Source organism: Pinus tabuliformis, chromosome 1_1 (genome assembly GCF_031772625.1).
Source record: "Pinus tabuliformis cultivar Carrire ecotype Pingquan chromosome 1_1, CPIR1, whole genome shotgun sequence".
NCBI lineage: Eukaryota > Viridiplantae > Streptophyta > Pinopsida > Pinales > Pinaceae > Pinus > Pinus tabuliformis.
In genome coordinates, this window is record NC_142297.1 from 917,800,599 (window position 1) to 917,808,896 (window position 8,298).

The window sequence follows — 8,298 nt, forward strand, 5'->3', positions numbered from 1 at the left end:
ATTCAAATTCAAATTCGAAATTTGAACTGGTGAACCCGCCCCGCCCAAATTCGAAATTTGAACTTGTACCGATGTCATCGAGAGTGACGATGATAGATCGATGTCGCGGCAATCGCCACGGAGAGCGCTACCTATCGGTACAGAGCCGCGAGAATGGATCAGCGAGGAAGAATGGACTATCACTATTCAACAGAATTGCGATGTTGATTCCCTGCGATGGGCCTATCTATATTCACTTACTTGAAGATTTCAAAGCTAGTTTCAACATTACTTTTCGACATATTTAAATTGCAAGCGGCGTATCGAAAATTTGAACGTTTATGGTGTCTTAGTTGAAGTTTTTCTTTCTCGTCCTCGACCTTCTCGCGATTGCCTGTCTGAGACATGCTGATTGAGCAGATGAATGGAAATGGCGAGGGGCCGGCGATTGGTATCGATCTGGGGACGACGTACTCTTGTGTGGGAGTATGGCAGAATGGCAGAGTGGAGATCATCGCCAACGAACACGGGAATCCAACCACTCCCTCTGTTGTAGCCTTCAATGATAAAGGGCTCCTTATTGGAGAATCCACTGAGAACCAAGTTGCCAGAAATCCCCACAATACAGTTTTTGGTCAATAATCATCAACTACTATCTATACGATTTTATTTGTTACATTCTTCCTCTTTCCGTCAGATTTGAATATGTTTCTGGAGTTTTTGTTCTACTCCAATATTTTCATACTGAGTTGTTTTGTTAACATATGGCAGATGCAAAGCGGTTCATTGGAAGGAAGTTCTCTGATCAGTGAGTTCAGAGCAATGTGGGGCTATGGCCTTTCAATGTCATTCCAGGAGCTAGTGATAAGCCCATCATCATTGTGACATACAAAGGGGAGGAGAAGCGTTTTGCAGCCGAGGAGATCTCTGCCATGGTTTCAACAAAGATGAAGGCGATTGCCGAAGCTCATCTTGGGACTACGGTGAGGAAGGTTGCCATAACCGTTCCTGCATGTTTCAACGATTCTCAAAGGCAGGCAACCAAGGATGCTGGTGTCATTGCTGGATTGAATGTTATAGGAATTATCAATGAGACCACTGCTGCTGCTGTTGCATATGGATTGTGTAAATGTGTTAGAAAACCTGCACAGATGAATCTAGCTAGTAAATGTTGAACACACAGCTTTGCAGAGCAAAAACACTAAAAGAAAATCAAAATAACAAAAAAATGATTCATTCGAAAATAGGTTACAATGCTCATGATATAGGATTACTGGGTGAAGATCCCAAGGTAATGCAACATAGTGGTGATCAATGAGAAGACTCAACACCTACAGCAGTTCTGGAGAGAACTAGCTAGTTGCGGAGTTAAAGAAGGAGCAAATCAAGGAGTAAATCATGCAGAAGAACTAGTCAGTTGCGGAGTTAAAGAAGGAGAAAATCAGGGAGTAAATCATGCAGAAGGAATCTTGCATGTAGCCCCATGCTCTAACTAAGTGTCTCCATGTAGGTGTGTAGTACCTCCAACACACCCCTTGAACACCACTATGGAGAAAAATAGAAAATGGGCCTTGGAAACTAAGGCCAAAGGTCACCCAAAATACAGTGCAATTTGTACTAAAATTGAGGAAAGAGGGAAAACCTCATGGGAAAGCCCTCCCCTCAAAATACAATGTAATCAAAAGAAAAGAGGAAGACAATACATTTGCTAAGCAACTATGTCCTTCACTCCAAGACGATCGCGGAGAGAGTGAAACTTCTGCTCAGTGAATGTCTTGGTGAAGATGTCTGTAGTCTGTTCTGCTAAAGGACAGAACTGCAAATCAATGACCCGATCATGTACTAAGTCTCTGATGTAGTGCATATGGATCTCTATGTGCTTCCTTCGTTGACGCTGTACTGGATCCCTGCAAAATTTGAGAGTGCTCTGGTTGTCACACCAGATGACAATGGGCTAGTGGAACTGGATGCCCAACTTAGTGAGGAAGTGTTGTAGCCACAGATCCTGAATGGTGATGTTGACTTCTCCTCTATACTTGGCCTCAACTGAAGAGAGAGCAATAGCAGTTTGCTTCTTGCTCGACCAACAAATAGGGCTAGACCCTAGACTAAGTGAATATCCAGAGGTGGACTTGCGATCAATGTTGTTGCCCGCCCAATCAGAATCAGTGAAGCCAAGGAGATTCAATGCAGTGCCTGCTGCATAGTGGATCCCGAAGGTGATGGTGCCCTGCACATATCGGAGGATGCGCTTGGCAGCATTCTAGTGTAGCTCATGCGACACCTGCATGTATCTGGAAACTGCCCCTACTGCATATGAGAGATCTGGTCTGGAGTGGGTGAGGTATAATAAGCTCCCCACTAGCTATCGGTAGAGAGTACTGTCAACTAATGGAGTGTCACCTCCATCCTCAAGGCGGACCCCAGACAGAAAAGGAGTCGGTGTTGGCTTGTATTCAGTCATGTGAAATCTCTCGAGGAGATCCCATGCATACTTAGCCTGAGAGAGTTTGATGCCTGTGGCATCCTAGCTGATCTCAAGACCAAGAAAGAAGTGTAATGGACCCATGTCCATCATCAAGAACCTATCATGCAAGGCCCTCTTAACTGCAGCAATGGTTGAAGCCGAGCTGCTGGTGATCAGGAGATCATCCACATACAAAACTAAGATAAGAAGAGAATCATGTGTCCTGAGCATGTAAACATTTGGATCAGACTTACATATTTCAAAGTTTTGTGATAAGAGAAAAGAATCCATCTTCGCATACCAAGCTCTCGGGGCCTGCTTAAGGCCGTAGAGAGATTTCTTCAGTCTGCAGACCAAAGATGAATCCTGAATGAAACCATGTGGCTGCTCCATGTAGATCTCCCTAGATAGGTTTCTGTGAAGAAAGGCATTCTTCACATCCATCTGATGTACTTCCCACCCTTGGGTAGCCGCAATGGCAAGTGCAAGGCATGTGGAATCCATTTTTGCTACTGGAGCAAAGGTCTCATCATAATCAATGCCATGCACTTACTGGAAGCCTTTGGCTACTAGCCTAGCTTTCTGTCTAGTGATTTTCCCATCTGCAACACTCTTGGTCCTATAGACCCATTTGCATCGAACAAGTTTTCTTTCTGAAGGGAGGGGGACCAAATCCCAAGTCTTGTTCTCAAGGAGGGAGTTATACTCCTCCTCCATGGCAAACTCCCAAGATGGATGCCCAGTAGCCTCAACATAAGTCTGCGGATCAGAAGACTGAACCAAATGATAATGCCTGGATGGTGTTGGTTCTATGGCAGTGAGGGCAAGAGGAGGCTCAATAAACTCTGAGCTAGTCCTCTGTGGATCAGAAATATCCCCCACAAGACCATTTCTAGCAGCTGGGTGGTCTTGTGCATATATCTCACATAAGCTCCTTGTTCTATGATTTATGACAAGAGAAGTTGATTCATTGCTGGAAGCTCGATCTAGGCTTGGATGTGGATCATCATATGCATGCACTGGATTTGTATCTAAAGACTCTGTCTCCACATCTGCATGCTCTACCGCGGCATCTGCATGCTCTATATCTGCATCTGAGTGTACTGAGTCATCATCTCGAACATGAGGTAGATAAAAGGTGTCTGCATGCGGCAATTGAGGTGCATGCGAAAGAATTTCGTCAAATTTGACACTTCGCTCAATGATGAGTTTTTCTGTAGAGGAAATCAGGAGTCGGTATCCCTTCACATCATTAGGGTATCCAACAAAGATGCACTCAATGCTCTGTGGATCAAGAGCTTTCCTCTTTTCAGAGGGGATATGGCCCATGGGTGACCTCTGGTTTAGTGCCGCTCGAAGCCTCAAAGGGGGTATGATCCTTGACAGACCTATGAGGAGATCTATTCTGGATGTATTTAGCACAATTAAGTGCTTCAGCCCATAGCTTAAGAGGCAGTGACTTAGCATGCAACATGCAGGAAGCCATATCTTTGAGAGATCGGTTCTTTCTCTCAGTAACTTTGTTCTGCTGCGGAGTGTATGGAACTGTGTACTACAACTGTATGCCGGACTCAAGGCAAAGGTTCTGAAGTTCTGTGTTAACATATTCCCCCCCCATTGTCTGTATGGAGGGCTTTGATCTTTCTCTCTGATTGTGTCTCAACTAGTGATTTGAAATCTTCAAAGTGCGCAAAAACTTCAGATTTGTCCCTGAGAAGATACACCCAAGTATACCGTGAGAAATCATCAATAAATGTAAGCATGTACCTTGCTTTGTTGATGGAAGGATGAGGAAAAGGCCCCATGAGATCACTATGGATCAAATCTAGAGGAGAGGATGCTTTGTGAGTCTTGACGGTGTCAAACTTTTCTCTAGAATGTTTGCCAAGGACACACCCTTCACAAACTCCTTTGGAGAAACTGATATTTGGCAAGCCTTCCACCATCTCATGCTTGCTTAGCTGCTGCATATACCTGTAATTTAAGTGACCAAACCTCTCTTGTCAAAACCTACTACTATCATCAGTATGTGTAAGCAATAAGGAGGATCCAGATTCAAGAAATTCAGAAAATGTATACAGTCTGGCTCCATTGTTTACCTTACCAGTTGAAATTTTGGAGCTTCTTTGTAGGTCATATATGTTCACTGCATTTGGAGTGAATTCCACTCTCTTTTCGGTGCCGGAATGAGTGATCTGATAAACTGAAAGCAGGTTTACCGAAAGTTTTGGAACATGAAGCACATCTTCAAAGCTTCTGTGTAAAAGTTCCACTCTACCTTTTCCAGCGACCTCAATAGGTGAGTCATCTCCCATGAGGATGGGAGGTCCTTTGCATGCATCCAAAGAGGAATGGACTTCCTTTGCCATAGCCATATGATGTGATGCACCAAAATCTATAATCCATGCATGAGGGGAAGAATTAATTTCAACTAAAGCATGAAAATTGTTACCTTTCCCGTGTGGCGGATCCTCAGTTTTCTTCTTGGCACCCCGAGGGATGTGGTCCCCAAGGTTGTGCTTCTGAAGGATTTTTGCCATTTGGTCAATTTTTTCTTCATGCAAAAGGAATATGGATGGAATCCTCTTTGATAGTAGGTGCATTTGTTTCTTTTCTTCCCTTTCTAATTTCTCGAGCCGGAGGAGTCATTAAAGGGCTTGGTGTACCCTTCCTTCTTTGGATGGGAATGCGCTTTTCTTTTGTCTTTTTGCTGCTGATTTTTTTGATTTGAATCAGATCTGTGATTTTTATTGTGGCTACCATCATGCACAGCAAGTGCATGCACTTTTGGAGGTTTGATTTTCCTCATGCCAATTAGTTTATCTTACTCAAAAGTAAGGGACTCCATGAGCTCTTTAATAGAAGGCATAGTGTAGGATTTACCTGTTGTGAGCCTTACTGAATGAAATGTAGACACCAAGACGGAGTATTCTGGTCCGAGCTTTGACATAATAGAGATAAGTTTGCAACTCTCCTCCTTAGATTTGTCAATTCCACAACCCTTGAGTTGCAGCAATAGATCATTATATTTGGTGAAGAAGTCTTCAATTCTGTCATAGTTCCGTGGATCCAATGATAGCAGCTCTACTTCGAGCAGATGTCCTTTCATCTCATCCTATTTCCTGTAGAGTTCTTCAACCTTTTTCCCAATCTCATTGGGAGTATTGCAGGCAGATAGATGAAACTGCAACTTTGGGGAGATGCACATGCACATGGATCTGTGGGCCTCATCCATGCGGTTGAGGTATTTGGATTTCCCTATGGCTGAAGTGGGTTCCACTTCTATAGCCATGGTAATCCTATACAACCCTTTTTGACGAAGGTATCAAACCATTTGGTCCTTCCATTCATGATAGTTGTACGGTGTTAGGATTGATGCTTTGGGAAACTCCATTTTTCTGTCGATCTTCTATCTCCAAGCTGTAATACCTACAAAATAAAGTACTGGTGCACCTTTTATCTAGCAACCTGTGGACTCTGATACCATGTAAATGTGTTAGAAAACCTGCACAAATGAATCTAGTTAGTAAATGTTGAACACACAGCTTTGCAAAGCAAAAACACTAAAAGAAAATCGAAAGAACAAAAGAATGATTCATTAGAAAATAGGTTACAATGCTCATGATATAGCATTACTAGGTGAAGATCCCAAGGTAATGCACCATAGTGGTGATCAATGAGAAGATTCAACACCTACAACAAGTTCCAGAGAGAACTAGCCAGTTGCAGAGTTAAAGAAGGAGCAAATCAGGGAGTAAATCATGCAGAAGAACTAATCAGTTGCGGATTTAAAGAAGGAGCAAATCAGGGCGTAAATCATGCAGAAGGAATCTTGCATGTAGTCCCATGCTCCAATTAAGTGTCCGCATGTAGGTGTGTAGTACCTCCAAGAGATTGGACCGCAAAGCTAATAGAGTTGGTGAACAATTTGGGCGGCGAAGATTTTGATAACAGATTGGTTAACCACTTATAGAAAGGACATCAGCAGCAATGCCAGAGCCCTAGTGAGGCTGAGAAAATCATGTGTAAGGGCGAAGATAATGCTCTCAACAACTGACCAGACCACCATTGAGATTGATTCTCTCTTTGATGGTATCGACTTTCATTCCACCATTACTCGGGCCATGTTCGAAGATGTTAACATAGATTTGTTCAAGAAGTGCATGGAGACTGTTGAAAAATGCCTGAGGGTTATTGCTTTCTTACTCGCCTTAGCCCACCAAATGATCATATACAATCACCAAATGACACCGTGGATTGCCCCCCCCCTAACTCCACCTGGTTTTTGTTTGCTAGCAGCTATATTTCCGTGTCGGGAGGACGCTAGATCTCACATGTATTCTTAATGATCACGGGGATTATCCACAAAGATTCCTCGATAGGGAAGATGAGTCCTGCCTTCAACATCTTATAAAGCTCGAGTCTGTTGACATCGAATTCATTCAAGTTCCCGAAAGGTCTTGCAATCCCCATTCTGAATCATCAAAATAGCCTATTTGATTAGCACTTTCGTATCTCATTCCCCCTGTCCCAATATGAACAAGAGCTCGATCCATGATGTGATTCTTGTTGGTGGGTCTACTAGGATTCCCAGAGTGCAGTTCTTATTGCAAGACTTCTTTAATGGCAAGGAACTATGCAAGAATATTAACCCAGATGAGGCCGTAGCATACAGAGCTATGAGTGCATAGGGTCATAAGAGAATTCGAGATACGCTTCTTCTGGATGTGACTCCTCATTCACTATGGATTGAAAAGTCATCTGGTTATATGACAATCCTCATCCCAAGGAACACCGTCATCCCCACATACAAGAAGGAAGTCTATTCTACTCACTCAGACAACCAACCTAATGTGTCGTTTCATGTGTATGAGGGTGAGAGCAGTCGAACCCAAGATAACAACTTGTTGGGCAAATTTGATTTCTCTGGCTTTCCCCTGGTTGCCAGAGGAGTTCCACAGATCGAGGTCTGCTTTGATATTGAAGCCGATGGTATTCTCAACGTGTCTGCGGTATTTATGAGAAGAACAAGATCGTCATCGTTGGGTAGATTGAGCAAGGAATATACGATTACCCTTAACCAATGTGTGATCGGAAGATACGCCATCCTTCAATTGCTACGCCGATGCCCGGAGGGTGCAGCGAAAGGGCTAGACCTTCTGCTGTTAGGAGGCAACCAATATTTCCCACAAGAAACTGATGAATGGAAGGCTGCTCTCTCTGCAATCTCTCATCTCTCTAGTTGGGCGCTCCGAGAAGACACTAATGGGTGGGTGACCTATCATTGTTCCCTCTTCTGCTCTATTTTTATTCTTTTTTATGCTCATAGGCCAGTAATATTTATTTGTTTGCTTCTGTATCAGGTCCAAATATTCTTCAACTCTCTGCAGATATGAAACATCCATGGTAAAACTCGTGGTTGAATACGTGGCCAAAACAACATTAATGTAAGAGATAGAGTACAAGACTTTGGCGTTGTCTACCGACGCCACAAAATAGGTTTTTTTTTTGAAATTTCGTAAACTTCAAAAAAAAATTGATGAAATTGGATGGAAATTGATGAAATTTGATGGCTGGAGTGTTTAATTTAACAGTGAAATAGATTTATCATTATCAAAAACACCTAAAATCTTGAAAACTTTAACTACTGCAACTTAGATTTTCAAATTTATTATAATCTTGCAGAAATTTTATTATTTTAAACTACCAGTCTATACTACTACACCATGGTTGCGGAACAAACTTATGAATTGTAAATTTTGAGAATATCTCAAAATATGTAATGATTAAAAGAAGAGCTAATGGTTTGAATTTTTTCGTAATATGCAAATTTTAACATATTTTCCAAATCT

General features: G+C 42.5%; 1 pseudogene; it reads left to right on the forward strand.

The window, feature by feature from the left end:
- The first annotated feature begins 374 nt into the window (after nt 1-374).
- On the forward strand, nt 375-7,897 carry LOC149217392 (heat shock cognate 70 kDa protein-like; annotated as a pseudogene).
- Nucleotides 7,898-8,298: the final 401 nt, after the last annotated feature.